Below are 19,511 nucleotides of genomic sequence, written 5' to 3'. Positions count from 1 at the left end.
CCGAAAACTGGGCCAGAAACAGCCCAGAATTCGGTGGTTGCGAATTCAAACACGCTGATTTTTGTCACTGCGATGCATCCGCATGAAGAACGCGTTCGCATCGCCTAGATGTACGGCCATTTTGGCATATTATATATCATTTCGAAGCCCCGGACGTTAGCTTTCCAATGCAACTAGAACCGCATCATTTGGACCTCTGTAACTCAAGTTATGATCGATTTAGTGCGAGAGGGTCAGGCTGACAACTTTGTAGTTCCTTCAATTTCTTGTATTCCTTCCACTTTTGCATGCTTCCTTTCTATCCTCTGAGTCATTCCTGCCCTGTAATCTCTGAAATCACTTAACGCACATATCAAGGAATCGAATGGTAATAAGAGAAGATTAATATTAGCAAATATAAGGCCAAAGAAGCATGTTTTCAATCATAGCACAAAATCAGGAAGGAGAATGTAAAACATGCAATTTGTATGAACAAGTGTATGAAAGATTGATAAAATCCACTTAATTGAGCACAAGATAAACCATAAAATAGTGGTTTATCAACCTCCCCACACTTAAACAATAGCATGTCCTCATGCTAAGCTCAAGAGAAGCTATAAGGGAGTGTAGAGGAATGGTAGAATGTATGAAACGCAACCTATCTATATGAATGCAACTACATGCTAAGATGTTTCTATCTACTTGGTTAAAAGTAAATAAGCTCTTCAAGACAAACATAAATCATATTTTACTAATTCAAATTATATAATAAAAGACAATTAAACTTGTTAGAAGATGGCTCATGAAAGCAGGGAACATAGAATCAAGCATTGAACCCTCACAGGTAGTGTATATCACTCTAATCTCTCAAGTGTCTAGGGTTAATCACTCTACTCTTCTCTAGTCATGCATTCTAAACTTTGTTCTTCATCTATCCAATCAACAAAAATTTAGTGTACCAATGCAAACATCATGAGGTCTTTTCAAGGTTGTAATGGGGCTAAGGTAAGGGTGAGGATATATGTATGGCCAAGTGAGCTATAATATGAATCTTTGACAAACCTAAGCTCTCACCTATACACACTCTATATACTTTTAAATTCATGCCTAGCTACCCAAAATTCCCACTTTTGCATTACATACTCATGCATCAACCTTTATTTTAATTTTATCACAAATGCATTGATCTTTTTATTAACTTAACCTTGCATTGGGATAATTTTGTCCCCTTATTTATTTACTTATTTATTGAATATTTTTGGATTTTTCTTTTTTTTTTTGGATTTTTTTATATATATTAAAACTAAGGAAATAAACATAGCTTATCAATACACATGGATTTTTAATTTTTCTAGTTTCACATGAGTAGGTACCCAAATTTCCATTATTTTGTCATGACACATTCCCTTATTAACCCTTGTTCCACAATTCTCCCATACTTAATTAACATACAATTTCTATCTTAAGCTAACCAAAGATTTAATTGGGATATTTAATTGTTTTTCCGCTTAAGGCTAGTAATGTGGTAAAATATAGAACAAATGGGGATTAAAAGGCTCAATGTGGCTGACAAAGGTAAATGGAAGGGTAGGCTATTTGGGATAAGTGAGCTAAACAAGTAATGGCCTCAATCATATGCAAACATGTAAATACACTAAATAGTGGGCATATAGAATGGAACAAAGCAAAGATTGCAATCATAGGGAAGAAAACACACAAGAATAAAAATTTATGGTTAAATAATGTAACCATATAAATAAGCTCAAAATCTCACAGGTTGTGTGTTCTTAGCTTTTTAAACGATGTTCCAAATACAACTTCAAACAAGTTTTAACAGAAAAAATTTTTCAATTTAAATTAGTGAAATACTATAAAATTTTCTTGAAAAAGAAAATATTACTTCAACCAAGTAGTAATTAAATGCGTAAAATCAAGGAAACATGTAATCAAATATGCAAATGCAACAATGAACTAATAAAGAAAATAAGACATTGGTGTTGAGAAGAAAATAACTAACCCATGGAGATCTGTATCGACCTCCCCACACTTAAAGATTGCACCGTACTCGGTGCATGCTGAGATGTGCAGGTGGACGGGCTGCTACAACTGACGCTTTTCTCTAGAGATTGTGCAGATGGACTTGTCTATTGCCCCATATAGAAGTTTCTCTTTCTCTTTCTCGGTGGCCAGCCTGAAAGAAGAGGAAAAAAAAGAAAAAGTAACCCAGAAATAAAGATAAGAAAATAAATAAAGTTTGGGTGGGTTAATGCCAAATAATGAGGGTCTCAATTACATGGTAGCTACAACATGCAAGAGGGAAGACAGTAGAAGCAAACGGCATATCAATGGTGCAAAAATTGCAACAAAGGGAAAGAGAGTGTAGGTAATGTAAGATAGTATAAGCGCATGTCAATGCAAAAGGAATACAGGTATCAGAAAAGATCAACATTGACTTAAATAATATTACCCAACAGTGGAAAACAAGTCACTAAGCACCAAAATAATACCAGAAAAGATGTAACAGTTGAATAAAAAAATTTAACACCATTGGAAAAATAATAGAATTAGAAAAGAAAATAAAAATATGCGCAAAATTAAAATGCAATGGATGAATGAATGTAAATGTAGTGAGGAAAGAAAAATGAGAAGGAAGAAGAAAGAAATAAGAAGGGGGAGGGAAAATTAGGATTGGGGAAGAAAAGATAAGATAGTTGGCGCTAATCTGGATAAGCTGTGCGGCGCATGTGACGCGGACGCGTGAGTGACGCGGTCGGGTGGTGTGTGATGTTTTTCAGGTGACGCGGACGCGTGGGTCACGCGGTCGCGTGGGTCACGCGGTCGCGTGGTCTCATTTGTGCTATTGGCGCGAGTGTAGCCTCACATTCATGCAACTCTCTATTTTAAATGCATTTTGCCAAAAATCTGGGTGACGCGTGCGCGTGGGTGACGCGCACGCGTGAATGGCCTTTCTTTTAAAAATGACGCGGACGCGTGGGGTATGCGTTCACGTGGGGCACACGTTCGTGTGGTAGGGCTTGTGCTTCTAGCATGGTTCCAGCCCAGCTCCATCATAACTCTCTGCCGTAGACCCATTTACGTCGATTTCACAGGGTCACGCGTTCGCGTGGGTGACGCGGACGCGTGGGGAGGCTATTTCGCAAACAATGCAAACGCGTCAGCGACGCAGTCGCGTGGTCATATTTGTGCCTAAGGCATGCCTCCAGCCACGATTTTGCGTGACTTTCTGTTCAATTTTATTTTCTTCCCAACGCACCTGTGACGCGGACGCGTCAGCGACGCTTACGCGTCACGTGCGTGTTTTTTTTATGCAGGATGCAAAATGCAATGATAGTGTGGATGCTATGAATAATTTCAGGTTCAATGAAAATAGAATAAAATAAAACTCAAAAACAAACAAAACGAAATAAAATCAAAATTGAAGAAAAGGAACGATCATACCATGGTGGGTTGTCTCCCACCTAGCACTTTTAGTTAAAGTCCTTAAGTTGGACATTTGGGGAGTCCTTTGTTATGGTGGCTTGTGCTTGAACTCATCCAGGAATCTCCACCAATGTTTGTGATTCCAATGGCCTCCGGGATCCCAAACTAGGCGCAGAAAGCCTTCAAACAGGTTAAAGCAAGTGACAAGGCCCTAAGAGTGTTGATTTCTAGACTGAATTCTGGGGTCCCAGACTTTGCTTTTACACCCGTCTTCTTATTGATTATCATGATTCCATCCGGGTAGCAAGCAATCTGAATTCTTGCTAAAGCGGCCAACCAACTTCCTAGACCCATTCAGTTGAGCTTTACACCAACCTTTGCATTTAAACTTTGAGCTTTCCACCATATTGAATCTTGCATGATGACTCCTACCACTAACCATCTCCCTCTTACTCTTAAAGCCACAAAGAGCTCTGAGTTGCCCATCTATCTCAAGCAAAGCATATTCAAGTGAGCTAATTAAGCTTAGAGATGAAAGATTTACCCACTTGAATGAAGGAATGGATGGTGATGGTTTTGGGGGAGAGGTCTCCAACAACTTTGGCAAGGTGATTTCCAGCTCCATTCTCTTCGGCTCTTCTTTGACAACTTCCACCTCCTTGCAAGCTTCTTCAATATCAACCTCTTCCTCTTGGTAGCTTTCTTCCAATTTGATCTCTTCTTCATTGTTCACCAAGGGCATAGGAGGTTGTGCTTTTTCTTCTTTAATTTCCATGTCAAGTCCAATAGGAGAGGATTCAATTGTAGATAAAAATTCATCAATGATTGAATCCATCTCTTGATCAACCTCTTCAAAGTCTTCAACCATGATATGCATTGGAGGTTGTACACCCTCCTCAACATCAATTTCAAACGTCTTTGAGGGAGGCTCTATAACTTGACTTTCCCATGGAGGTTCAGAATCTCCTAAGTCTTCAACCAATTCTTCTTCTTTGATAATTTCAGCTTCCTCCACTTGTTCCAGTACAAAATCATGCTCCTTACTGTCTATTGGAGTTTCTAGTATCTCCCTCATGCTGCGTTCTTCATTAGATTGCTCACATGAATCCATGGGGGTTTCTTGAGTGTTCGAACGTCGAGAGGGTAAATGATTTATTGCTTGATTCAATTGGTGGAGGGTGGCATGAAATTTTTTCACTGTTTCCTTGAGTTGCTCCCTTGATTCTTGGGGTGATGGATATGGACATGGTGCATAGGGGAGTGGTGGTTCTTGTGAGTAATAGGATTGGAATTGGGGTGGATACGGGTTAGGATCATATGGAGGTGAATGGTGGTAGTTGGCTTGTGAGTGTAGTGGTTCAAAGCTATGTTGAGGAGGTGGTTTACAGGCGTATGATGGGGCTTGTTGGTAATTACAAGGGGGTCCACCATATCTATCATCTTGGTATGCACCTCGGAATGGCTCTTGACCATAGCAAATTGGTGGAGGTTAGTTGTCACGGAAGGGTCCACCATAACTGTTGTTATCGTAGTCCATGGTATCTTGGAGGGTGTAGTTGCCTAAAGGGTTGATCAGATCCTCGTGGCTCCTTCCATCTTTGATTGCTTTGACCTTGATGCATGTTCCTGTTATAGCTTCCATTCCATTCAACAACATTAGAACCAAACTTAAAGCGATGGGGGTGAGAACTCATAGTAACTAATAAAAATTAAAAACAAAAATAAATAAACAAGCAAAGGAAAAAAAATAAAATAAATAAGAGAAAAGGTTTGAAAAAGATTTGATTTTAAGATTAGAAAAGATAAGATAAGTTAGGTAAGAGAAGATAAGTTTTTAATTTAAAAGGTTTTGAAATTTAAATTTTTGAATTTCAAAATTAAATTTTGAATTTTAAATTTTGAAATTTGAATTTTTAAAGTTTGAAATTTGAAATTTAAAATTTGAATTTTAAATTTTGAAATTTGAATTTTTTGAAAAAGTCAACAATATAAGATAAAGATTTGAAAAAGATTTAAATTTTGAAAAGGTTTGATTTTTAAAATTTTAAATTTAAATTTTGAATTTTGAATTTTGAATTTTGGAATTTAAATATTGAAATTTGAAATTTGATTTTTAAAATAAGATAAGATAAGATTTTGAAAAAGATATGATTTTTGAAAAAGATTTGAATTTTGAAATTTAAAACTAAGATAAGATAAGATAAAAAATTTTAAAATAAAAATCTGAATTTTTTTTCGAAAAAATCAATTTAAAAGTAAATATTTACAATAACGAATAATAAGGCACATGTTTGCAATTCCCCGGCAACGACGCCATTTTTGTCGATCAGATTTCTGCTAATTTAGAATTTTATGAAAATAATCGCGTTGTAGGTATAGCTTCTAAACCAACAGAGAATCCTTTCGTATAAAAGTTTGGTTGTCACATGTAACAAAATACAATAAAATTTATAACCGAAGTATTTAAACCTCGGGTCGTCTTCTCAAGGAATTGCAGGAAGGTATGATTTATTATTGGTTATGTAAAAAGATATGTTTTTGGGTTTTTTAAAATAAAGAACAAGTAATTTAAATGACAAGAAAAATAAATTAATAATAATAAAATCTCTTGGCAAGGTATAAGAACTGGACGTCCTATCCTAGTTATCCTTATCAATTGTGATGAGAATTAGATTTTGCTTCCACCTTGTTAACCTCTAACTATGAAGGTAAGTCAAGTGGATGAAACTATTTGATTCCTCTGGTCCTAGTCAATTCCTATATAAAGACTAGAGTTATTGGAATACAAATCAACTAGCAAAGATAATAATCATCAATCACAAGGAGTTTGATAACTCAAGTGTCTCCAATTAGTTAACCAAAGCAAAAAGGGAGAAAATCTACTTGAATAAAAATGCCTTCAGATGGGAAGCAACAGTAACATAAATAAAAGAAAGAAATCTTAAATCTGATATACCTCAAATTATATTAAATAAAGAAATCAACTCTAACATGAAGTTCATAAGCCAAATTAAAAAAATAAATAACAATTAAAGAAATAGAATAAATAAAAGTAGAAAATAAATTAAAGGAACATTGAACCTGTGATTGAAATGAAGTAGCCTAAACATAATAGAAATCCTAAATCCTAATCTTAAGAGAGAGGAGAGAACCTCTCTCTAAAACTAGATCTAATCCTAAAATTGTGTATTATTAAAGCTTTCTTGATGAATGAATGGATTTCCCCACTTTATAGCCTCTAATATGTATTTTCTGTGCCGAAAACTGGGCCAGAAACAGCCCAGAATTCGCTAGTTGCGAATTCAAACACACTGATTTTTGTCACTGCGACGCGTCCGCGTGAAGCACGCATTCGTGTCACTTATCTGTATGGACACTATGGCAAATTATATATTATTTTGAAACCCTGGACGTTAGCTTTCCAACGCAACTAGAACCGCATCATTTGGATCTCTGTAACTCAAGTTATGATCGATTTAGTGCGAGAGGGTCAGGCTGACAGCTTTGCAGTTCCTTCAATTTCTTGTATTCCTTCCACTTTTGCATGCTTCCTTTCCATCCTCTGAGTCATTCCTGTCCTGTAATCTCTGAAATCACTTAACGCATATATCAAGGCATCGAATGGTAATAAGAGAAGATTAATATTAGCAAATATAAGGCCAAAGAAGCATGTTTTCAATCATAACACAAAATCAGGAAGGAGAATGTAAAGCATGCATTTTATATGAACAAGTGTATGAAAGATTGATAAAATCCACTCAATTGAGCACAAGATAAACCATAAAATAGTGGTTTATCGAGCGCCTTACACACAAATATCCATAAGGACTTGGTCCAACCTTTGATCAAAGTTGACCCTTCTAGTGTAGGGGCGTGCATCTCCTTGCATCATTGGCAAGTTGAATGCCAATCTTACATTTTTCGGACTGAAATCTAAGTATTTTTTCCGGACCATTGTAAGCCAATTCTTTGGGTCTGGGTTCACACTTTGATCATGGTTTTGGTGATCCATGCATTAGCATAGAACTCTTGAACCATTAAGATCCCAACTTGTTTAATGGGGTTGGTGAGAATTTCCCAACCTCTTCTTCGAATCTCATGTCAGATCTCTGGACATTCACTCTTTTTTAGCTTAAAGGGAACCTCGGGGATCACCTTTTTCTTTGCCACAACTTTATAGAAGTGGTCTTGATACACCTTTGAAATGAATATCTCTATCTCCCATGACTCAGAGGTGGAAGCTTTTGCCTTCCCTTTCCTCTTTCTAGAGGTTTCTCTGGCCTTAGGTGCCATAAATGGTTATGGAAAACAAAAAGCGACGCTTTTACCACACCAAACTTAAAAGGTTTGCTCGTCCTCGAGCAAAAGAAGAAAGAAATGAGTAGAAGAAGAAGAAAATGAAGGAGATAGAGGGTTGGTGTAGGTTCGGCCAAGTTGGAGAGAAATGTGTCTGATGTGTGAAAATGAAGGTGGTGAAGAGGGTATTTATAGGGTGAGAGAGAGGGGGTTTTCGTGTATTAGGGGTTGGGTTTGGGAGGGAAAGTATTTGAATTTGAATTGTGAGGTTGGTGGTGTTTTTGGGGAAGACTGGGTGGAGGTGATTGGTGAAAATGTGATGGGGAAGAGAAATGGAGGTGATTGGTGAGGGGTATTTGGAAAAGGGTATTATGGAAAGGTGTGAAGAAGAGAGGGAGAAAGTTGAGGTAGGTGGGGATCCTGTGGGGTCCACAGATCCTGAGGTGTCAAGGATTTCTCATCCCTGCACCATGTTGGCGTGTAAACGCCCCTTGGAGTGCCAATCTTGGCGTTAAACGCCAGGTTGCTGCCCATTTCTGGCATTTAACGCCAGCTTTTCTTCCCTTTCTGGCGTTAAACGCCAGCTTGTTGCCCTTTTCTGGCGTTAAACACTAGTAAGCTCCTCCTCCAAGGTGTGCTATTTTTAATGCTATTTTTTATTCTATTTTTGCTTTTTCAGTTATTTTTGTGACTTCACATGATCATCAACCTAAAGAAAATATAAAATAACAATGGAAAATAATTAGATATAATTGAATAAAATTGGGTTGCCTCCCAATAAGCGCTTCTTTAATGTCAATAGCTTGACAGTGGGCTCTCATGGAGCCTCACAGATACTCAGAGCATGATGATAGCCTCCCAACACCAAACTTAGAGTTTGAATGTGGGGGCTCTGTTTGACTCTGCTTTGAGAGAAGTTTTTCATGCTTCCTCTCCATGGTTACAGAGGGAGATCCTTGAGCCTTAAACACAAGGTAGTCCTCATTCACTTGAAGGACCAACTCTCCTCTGTCAACATCAATCACAGCTTTTGCTGTGGCTAGGAAGGGTCTGCCAAGGATGATGGATTCATCCATATTCTTTCCAGTTTCTAGGTTATGAAATCAGCAGGGATGTAAAGGCCTTCAACCTTCACCAAAACATCCTCTACAAGTCCATAAGCCTGTTTCCTTGAATTGTCTGCCATCTCTAGTGAGATTCTTGCAGCTTGCACCTCAAGGATCCCTAGTTTCTCCATTACAGAGAGGGGCATGAGGTTTATACTTGACCCCAGGTCACACAGAGCCTTCTCAAAGGTCATGGTGCCTATGGTACAAGGTATTGAGAACTTTCCAGGGTCCGGTTTCTTTTGAGGTAATTTCTGCCTAACCAAGGTATCCAGTTCATTAATGAGCAATGGAGGTTCATTCTCCCAAGTCTCATTACCAAATAACTTGGCATTCAGCTTCATGATTGCTCCAAGATACTTAGCAACTTGCTCTTCAGTAATATCTTCTTCCTCTGTAGAGGAAGAATACTCATCAGAGCTCATGAATGGCAAAAGTAGGTTTAGTGGAATCTCTATGGTCTCTATATGAGCATTAGATTCCTTTGGTTCCTCATTAGGGAACTCCTTGGAGGCCAAGGGACGTCCATTGAGGTCTTCCGCAGTGGAAAGCACTACCTTTCCCTCCTCTATGCATTCGGCCATGTGGGACGTGTTTATGGCCTTGCACTCTCTCTTGGGATTCTCTTCTGTATTGCTTGGGAGAGCACTATGAGGGAGTTCATTAACTTTCTTACTCAGTTGACCCATCTGTGCCTCCAAATTTCTAATGGAGGACCTTATTTCAGTCATGAAACTTAGTGTGGTTTTAGATCAGAGACTATGGCTGCTAAGCTAGAGAGACTCTGCTCAGAATTCTTTGTCTATTGCTGAGAAGATGATGGAAAAGGCTTGCTATTGCTAAACGTATTTCTTCCACCATTATTGTTGTTGAAGCCTTGTTGAGGCTTCTATTGGTCCTTCCATACGAGATTTAGATGATTTCTCCATGAAGGATTATAGGTGTTTCCATAGGGTTCTCCCATGTAATTCACCTCTGCCATTGCAGAATTCTCAGGATCATAAGCTTCTTCTTCAGAGGAAGCCTCCTTAGTACTGCCTGATGCAGCTTGCATTTCAGACAGACTCTGAGAAATCATATTGACTTGCTGAGTCAATATTTTATTCTGAGCCAATATGGTATTCAAAGTATCAATCTCAAGAACTCCTTTCTTCTGAGTTGTCCCATTGTTCACAGGATTTCTTTCAGAAGTGTACATGAATTGGTTATTTGCAACCATTTCAATGAGTTCCTAGGCTTCTTCAGTCGTCTTCTTCAGATGAAGAGATCCACCAGCAGAGTTGTCGAATGACATCTTGGATAGTTCAGATAGACCATCATAGAATATGCATATGATGCTCCATTCTGAAAGCATGCCAGAAGGACACCTTCTGATCAATTGCTTGTATCTTTCCCAAGCTTCATAGAGGGATTCGCCTTCCTTCTGTCTGAAGGTTTGAACTTACACTCTAAGCTTACTCAATTTTTGAGGTGGAAAGAACTTTGCCAAGAAGGCATTGACCAGCTTTTCCCAAGAGTTCAGGCTTTCTTTAGGTTGTGAGTCCAACCATGTCCTAGTTCTGTCACTTACTGCAAAGGAGAAAAGCATAAGTCTGTAGACATCAGGGTCAACCCCATTGGTCTTGACAATGTCACGGATTTGTAAGAATTCAGCTAGAAATTGATGAGGATCTTCCAATGGAAGTCCATGATACTTGTAATTCTGCTGCATCAGAGAAACTAATTGAGGCTTAAGCTCAAAGTTGTTTACTCCAATTGCAGGAATTGAGATGCTCCTTCCATAGAAGTCAGAAGAGGGTGCAGTGAAGTCACTAAGCATCTTCCTTGCATTGTTGGCATTGTTGTTATTTTTGGCTGCCATGTCTTCTTCCTTTTTGAAAATTTCTGTCAGGTCCTCTCCAGAGAGTTGTGCTTTAGCTTCTCTTAGCTTCCTCTTCAAGGTCCTTTCAGGTTCAGGATCAGCTTCAACAAGAATACCTTTGTCTTTGTTCCTGCTCATATGAAAGAGAAGAGAACAAGAAAGTATGGAATCCTCTATGCCACAATATAGAGATTCCTTGAGGTGTCAGAGGAAAATAGGAACAGAGGGATGAGGTAGGTAGGTAAGAATTCGAACATACGAAGAAGGAGAGATAGTCCAAATTGCTAATAGAAGAGAAGTGTTAGTCTTAAATAGAAAAAGGTGAGGAGGGAGAAGAATTTTTGAAAACAAAATTAAAAAAAATTTAAATTAATTAAAAGAAATTTAAAAAAAATGGTTGATGGTTTTCGAAAATTAAAAAGTAAGAAAGTGGTTAAGTGGTTTTGAAAAAAATTTTGAAATTAGCCATCAAAAAGATATGATTGAAAATTTTGAAAAAGATGTGATTGAGAAGATATGATTGAAAAACAATTTAAAAAGATATGATTTTTAAAATTAATGACTTGGCTAACAAGAAATTTAAAAGATATGATTCTAAAATTCAAATATTGAACCTTTCTTAACAAAGAAGTAACAAACTTGAAATTTTTGAATCAAATCAATAATTGGTAGCAAGGATTTTCGAAAATAGTGAGAGAAAAATGGAAAGGATTTGATTCTGAAAAAGATATGATAAAAAAATGATTTGGAAAAGATTTGATTTTAAAAAATTATGAAAATTTGAAAAAGATTTGAATTGAAAACTAACTTACCTCCCTTGTTATCCTGGCGTTAAACGCCCAGCCAGGTACCCTGGCTGACGTTTAAACGCCAGTTTTCCTTCTTCACTGGGCGTTTTGAACGCCCAGCTTTTTCTCTGTGATTCCTCTGCTGTATGTTCTGAATCTTCAATTCTCTGTATTATTGACTTGAAAAGACAAAATTTTGAAAATTTTTTGAATTTTTAATGATAAAAAACAACAAAATGAAACTAATCATGGAAAACTAAGATCAGATAAAAAATGCATGCAAGACACCAAACATAGAAATTTTCATATTAGAGACAATAACAAATTGAGAATGCACATGAGAAACAACAAAAGATACAAAACAAGAGAATTTAAAGATCAGACCCAATAAAATCATCAAGAACGTCTTGAAGATCATTGAAGAACATAATTCATATATTTGAAAAATGCAAGAAAATTAAAAATATGCAGGACACCAAACTTAAAAATAGACATTAGACTCAAACAAGAAACACACATTATTTTTTATTTTTATGATTTTATTTATTTTTTTTTAATTTTTCAAAAATTAATTGGAAAAAGAGAAAATAAGGAATTCAAAATTTTTAATGAGAATTCTAGGAATCATGCAGTGTTAGTCTAAAACTCCGGTCCAAGAATTAGACATGGCTTACTAGCCAGCCAAGCTTTCAGTGAAAGCTCCGGTCCAAAACACTAGACATGGCCAATGGCCAGCCAAGCTTTAGCAGATCATTACATTCAACAGCAAGATTGATAGAAATCAACAAGCTCTTGTGATGATAAGTTGAAACCTCGGTCCAAAAGTTTAGACATGGTTTCACAACCAGCCAGACTTCAACAAATCATCATGAAACTCTAAAATTCATTCTTAATTATTCTGAAGACATAGAATAATTTATTTTTTTTGAAAATTTTTTGAAAATAAAAATAATAAAAACAAAAAGCTTAAAATTAAAATAAAATTACCTAATCTGAGCAATAAGATGAATCGTCAGTTGTCCAAACTCGAACAATTCCTGAAAACGGTGCCAAAAACTTGGTACACAGAATCATGATCACACACTTTTCACACAACTCCGTGCAGCTGACCAGCAAGTGCACTGGGTTGTCCAAGTAATACCTTACGTGAGTAAGGGTTGATCCCACGGAGATTGTCGGCTTGAAGCAAGCTATGGTCATCCTTGTAAATCTCAGTTAGGCAGATTCAAATGGTTATGAGATTTTGATAATTAAAATATAATTAAAACAGAAAATAAGATAAAAGCACTTATGTAATTCATTGGTGGGATTTCAGATAAGCGTATGAAGATGCTTTGTTCCTTCTGAACCTCTGCTTTCCTATTGCCTTCATCCAATCATTCATACTCCCTTCCATGGCAAGCTGTATGTTGGGGGATCACCGTTGTCAATGGTTACCATCCGTTCTCTCAGTGAAAATGTTCCGAATGTGCTGTCACCGCACGGCTAATCATCTGTCGGTTCTCACTTATGTTGGAATAGGATCCATTGATCCTTTTGCGTCTGCCACTATGCCCAACACTCGCGAGTTTGAAGCTCGTCACAGTCATGCCATCCCAGATCCTACTCGGAATATCACAGACAAGGTTTAGACTTTCCGGATCTCAAGAATGGCCGCCAATAATTCTAGCCTATACCACGAAGGTTCTAATCTTAGATTAGAAACCCAAGAGATATGCACTCAAGCTATTGCAGATAGAACGGAGGTGGTTGTCAGGCACGCATTCATAGGTGAGAATGATGATGAGTGTCACGGATCATCACATTCATCATGTTGAAGTGCGAGTGAATATCTTGGAATAAGAATATGTTTGAATTGAATAGAAAACAGTAGTACTTTTCATTAATCCATGAGGAACAGCAGAGCTCCACACCTTAATCTATGGGGTGTAGAAACTACACCATTGAAAATACATAAGTGAAAATAGGGTAGACATGGCTGAGTGGCCAGCCTCCCATGGAGGTCTCAGAACGTAAAAGTTACATAATGTGTTCCAGAGATAAAAATACAATAGTAAAAGGTCCTATTTATAATGAACTAGTAGCCTAGGATTTACAGAAATAAGAAATTAATGCAGAAATCCACTTTCGGGCCCACTTGGTGTGTACTTGGGCTGAGCATCGAAGCTTTCACAGGTAGAGACTTTTCTTGGAGTTAAATGCCAGCTCTGGTGCCATTTTGGGCGTTTAACTCCAGCTTTTATGCCAGTTCTGGCATTTAACGCCAGAATAGGGTAGAAAGTGTTTAAACGCCAGTTTGCATTATCAAAACTCAGGAAAAGTATAAACTATTATATATTGCTGGAAAGCCCAAGATGTCTACTTTCCAACGCAATTAAGAGCGCGCCAATTGGGCTTTTGTAGCTCTAAAAAAACTACTTCGAGTGCAGGGAGGTCAGAATCCAACAGCATCTACAGTCTTTTTTCAGCCTCTGAATCATATTTTTGCTCAGGTCCCTCAATTTCAGCCAGAAAATACCTGAAATCACAGAAAAACACACAAACTCATAGTAAAGTCCAGAAATGTGATTTTTATTTAAAAACTAATAAAAATATAATAAAAGGTAACTAAAACATACTGAATACTACCTAAAAACAATGTCAAAAAGTGTATAAATTATCCGCTCATTAGCTATGAAAGAATGTTTTGGGATTTTTATAATAAGGAACAAGAAATGTAAATAGTAAAAGAAATAAGCTAAATACTAAGAAATCTCTTGGCAAGGAATGAGAATTAGAAGTCCTATCCTCATTATCATCATCAATTGTGACAAGAATTGTCCATTTCTCCACTTAGTTAACCTCTAACTATGAAGGAAAGTCAAGTGGATAAAATCAACTTGAGTCCACAAGTCCTAGTCAAATCCTAAGGAAAGATTAGCTTTGGCGGAATTCAAATCAACTAGCAATTTCAAATTGTCAATCAACAAAAGACCTTGATAATTCAAGTGTCTCCAATTACCCAACTCAAGCCAAGAGGAGAAAAATCTACTCTAAAATCCAACCAAGCATTTTATCAAACACTTGGAAGGCATAAAAGGAAAGTAAGATAAAATTGCAAGAAATTTAAATCTACAACTACTCAAGCAAGAAAATAACAACAAATCAATTAAACAAGAAGAAACATAAAACATAAATTGCATTAAATGGGAATTAAAGGAAACAAAAGTGCATGAACATAAAAATGACTAGAATAAGAAATTAACAAAAAGAACTATAAGATTAAAGATGTAGTAACAAGAAATTGAAAGGAAAAGTAGATGAAAACAAGAATTAAAATCTAGATCTAAGAAGAGATTTGAATCTAATCTAACCTAAATTCTAGAGAGAATAGAGAGCTTCTCTCTCTAGAATTCTAACCTAAAACATGATAAAAACTAAACTATGACTACCTCCTTCATTCCCCTTCAATTCTTGGGTTCAATAGCATCAGAAATGAGTTGGATTGGGCCCAAAATGCTTCAGAAATCGTTGGCCACGATTTGCCTTTAGTGAGTCACGCTGCGATGCGTGCGCATGGAACAATGCGTATGCATCACCAAACGCAAGGTAACTATGGCAAATTTTATATCATTTTGAAGCCTCAGATGTTAGCTTTTCAACGCAACTAGAACCGTCTCATTTGGACCTCTATAGCTCAAGTTATGATCGATTTAGTAAGAAGAGGTCAGGATTGACAACTTAGCAATTCCTTTATTTCTTCATGAGTTCTCCCACTTTGTATGCTTTTTCTTCATTCCTTCAATGCAATCTTTGCATTCTAATCCTGAAATCACTTAACAAACATATCAAAGTATCGAATGGAATTAAAGTGAATTAAATTTAGCTATTTTAAGGCCTAAAAAGCATGTTTTCATACTTAAGCACAAATTTAGGGAGAATCACAAAACATGCTAATTCATTGAATAAATGTGAAAAAAGTTAATAAAATCCCCTAAATTAAACACAAGATAAACCACAAAATTGGAGTTTATCAAGCGGATAACACCGCTGCATTTTACCCGAAATCACATACAAAAACACACTTTCACTATCATTAACATTCATTCATTCATCAAATCATACTCAATTCATACCCGGAGCAAGTGGATAACACCACTGCATCTTACTCGATGCCCTTGCCTCTTACCCAGAGCAAGTGGTTAACACCACTGCATCTTACCCAGAGGCACATCACAGTCAAATTCAAATTCATTTTCATTATTATTCCACTTCCTTCATAATCATTAATTCCTTAATTCATTTTTCTATACATTCCCAACATCTCTACACTTCTTAATCATATACCCGAAGCGAGTGGTCATTTCCACCGCCTCTTACTCGGCACCTCTATCTCATTCAATCATATGCATATACATATTCCACCATAAACCAATATTTATCACAGCCATCCGGCTCACAATATAATACATAACACTCCACCGTCCTCCTTAACAACTCATAACATCATCCTTAGTTATAACTCCTCATTATATCCCATTTCTTCATCCCCAAATTACCCCCTTCCCTAGCTTCCTCTCAATCACTAGGCATTTTATATCGATTCATGATTTAAATAATGAAAACTGGGTTTTATAAACTTGAAACAGTGTCTCGGAAGGTTACAAGCTTGTTGGAAAAGTGAAGGACTTAAAAACAAAAGCTTTGTAAAAGAACAGGGTCGTGTGCGTACACACAGGGGTGTGCGTGCGCACGCCCAGAAGTGTTTCAGAAAGTGTGCGTACACACAGAGCTGTGCGCACGCACAAAAAGAATAATTTCTATTGTTGAGTGCGCGCACAGGGCGTGCTAGCGCCACCAACAGAACGCCCTTCCCAACGTGTGCGTGTGCACAAGGCTGTGCGTACATACAACTTGTAAAAATTCACGGGGTGTGCATGCTCACACAAACCAGAAATCACAAATTCTGCATAATCTGCAGAATTCAAATTTCAAGCCCAAACTTTCAACGATCATATCTCCTTCCACAAAATTCAGATTCCCACCAAATTTAGACCATTTTAAAGCTTATAAAATTATCTTTCATTTGATATAAAAAGCATTAAATTTCAAAAACAATAGATCGAGATATGATCCGTTGAAGTTTGTCAAAATTTTATTTTCACCAAAGTTTATAAACTTCCATGTTCCAAGACATATACTTTCAAAGCTCAGTCATTCCACATCAAACACTTCTAACCTCTCATTCAATCCTCAACCTACCAATTCTCCCATATTTAACCGATCTCAATTCATTAAATCTAATGTATAATTAACATTTCATAGCTTAATTTTTTTCAAGTATTTATTCAATTTCATCAATCACCATGAGTATACACATCATTATCACACCAATTCATGCTCATCAACAAAACCTCAATCTTACCAACATTTGAGTATATCAATCCTTACTACTCATAACCTTACATGCTCATTAACAAATAGCAACATTCACAATCAATCAATCTTCCATAACTCATCATCATAAATGATTTACTTCAACAATATATATATTCATCATAACACATTATCATCACCGAATAATCATCGTTTAACATAATCATAATTCATCAACCTATCCATATCAAGCCCAATCTCAATTTCAAATCAACCTTTACATATACCAAGTATCATCATCATCATATAAAACTCACATACATCATCAATCAAGAACTTCAATCATACCCTCCACAAACCAATAATCACATAATCATACAACAATTTCAACAACCAATCAACCATCATCACAAATGCAAGTCCTATCCTATGGGTCACTAGCCTAAGTTTTCACAACCACATTATATTTTAGATACAGAAAACCGAAACTACCTTACCTGATTCCCCGCTCAACCCGAGACACTTCCAAATTCACCTTTTTCTCAATTTTCAAGGCTCCAACATCTCCAAGGTCAGATTTCCAGCTTGCAACTCCACTTTCAAGCTTCCAAAATCACCAACAAGCTTCAACAAGCATCAATATTCACATACACACTACCTAAACCACAATTACCACATCCAAATACAACAACTCAATACCCAAATGCCTAAATTCAGAAATTTTATTAGGGTTTGAGATCTCTTACCTTTACCCACTAATCCTTGAGCAATACCCACAAGGAATCAAGTCTAGTGGATCCCTAAAACATGAAAATCATCAAGGAATTGAGTTCCTCAAATCTTAAACCCGAAATTAATATACCAGAAGAAATGGAGCTAGGCAAACGCAATTTACTTACTGTTTTGTTTAAGTAGAATTGAAGAACTTGTCGAGCTCGACGCGTGACTGCAAACGGCTCGTCAATCGGAGCTCCGGATCAAAAGTTATGATCAATGGAAGATTGGAGTGAAAGAGGGCAAGGGTTTGCTTGCTTTCTCCCTCCCTATCTGCGTGTTTCTATTTTATGTTGGGGAGGAAGGACTGTGCCCTTTACTTAATTGGCTATTGGGTTGGGCCAAGGGCCCAATACGGGCCCGGTTGGCTCGGTTCGGCTCGTTCGGCCCAATCTTGGGCCGATTTCTTTAAAATTGGTGTCGAAATTCTCGCTTTAATTTTCTCTATCATATTAAACCATGAAAATCACATTTTTAATTCTCTATAATAAATTTTTAATTTATGAGTTAATTATTTAGTAAATACCCGGGTTTTACACTCTAAATTTAAATTGGATGCCTTTACCAGCACATATTCTTTTGAGGTAAGTGACAAGAACATTAAGTTTAACTTGGAAGAGGCCATGAGACATCCACCTGAAGAGCACTCCGTCCTCCATTGTGATGTGATTGATGAGGTAGTAGCGGAGATACAAAGAAAAGATTACAACAGGTTGTACTATCCTGTTATTAAAGGGAAGGACAAACATGAGGATAAACAAGAAAAAACCGATAAGGATGAGCTTCATGATCTTGGTGAAAAAGAACCTCAACTTGAAGCGAAAACTGAATTAAAGCCTCTACCTTCCCACTTGAAATATGCATTCCTTGAGGGCAACCAAGAGTTTCTGGTAATCATTCCTAGTGGCTCTCTAGCTAAGAAGAAGAGAAGCTCCTAGAAGTCCTAAGGAAGCACAAGAAAGCAATCGGTTGGAGCTTGGCCGACATTGTGGGGATTGACCCCCCGTATGTGCATGCATTGCATCTTCCTCTAAGAGAGAGCTCTGCTGGTGAGATAACCCCAAAGAAGGCTCAACCCCAAAGAGTGAGGGTGTGTGTCATTTGAGCGGGAGGGAAGCTTGGAAATATTGGTAGAGGTAAAAGTGTGTTTTTGTAGTTTTTATTGAAAATATTGGGAATTGGGTGCATACTTATGTATTGAATGTTTAAACCATATGCATTGGCATCGGTGTATATAATTCATCAAAAGAGAAAAGCAAAAGAAAAATAAAAGAAAAAAATTGTAGAAAAAAAAAGAAATAGAAAAATAAAAGAAACCCAAATATATAGAAAAAGAAAGAAATAAAAGGGGACAAAATGGCCCAAGGCGACGCCAATAATAACCAATGCATATGGGTTGTGAATTAAAAGAGAATGCATGAGTGTCTGAAAAGTGAATGAATGGGTAGTTAGGTTGTGTATTAGAATCGTATAGGTTGTTGTGTGTGTTAGGTGAGAGCTTAGGTTAATCAAGGATTCAAATTTCAAGCTCACTTGGCCGTATATGCACCCTTACCTTTGCCATAGCCCCATTACAACCTAAAGATAAGCCCTCATGATGAATGTATCCATGCATCGAATAACTATCGATTGTTAGATGAAAAACAAATCTTGGAAAGTATGATTAGAGGAGAATTGAGTGATCAACCCTATACACTTGAGCGACTAGAGCAGATACACTTCTGGTAAGGGTTTGATGCTCAACTCCTTGTTCCCTGCTTTCACAAGCTTTCTCCTTGCATGTTGTTTACACTCTATTATAATATTTAAATTGGTAGAGTTCATGAATCATCTAATTGCCTTGGCCTTATGTATCTATATGTGTTCTTGGAAGTTGATTCACTATTGACCAAGTAGATAGACGTATTTGCA

General features: G+C 37.0%; 1 non-coding gene across 1 annotated transcript; it reads left to right on the top strand.

The window, feature by feature from the left end:
* The first annotated feature begins 10,174 nt into the window (after nucleotides 1-10,174).
* On the top strand, nucleotides 10,175-10,278 carry LOC148553017 (small nucleolar RNA R71). The gene has a single exon (XR_015893851.1). It is a non-coding gene; the product is annotated as a small nucleolar RNA R71 (small nucleolar RNA).
* The last annotated feature ends 9,233 nt before the right edge of the window (nucleotides 10,279-19,511 follow it).

This window comes from Arachis ipaensis, chromosome B7 (assembly GCF_059453495.1).
Source record: "Arachis ipaensis isolate K30076 ecotype BB chromosome B7, ASM5945349v1, whole genome shotgun sequence".
NCBI classification, from domain to species: domain Eukaryota; kingdom Viridiplantae; phylum Streptophyta; class Magnoliopsida; order Fabales; family Fabaceae; genus Arachis; species Arachis ipaensis.
This window is presented reverse-complemented; position numbering and strand designations above follow the sequence as displayed.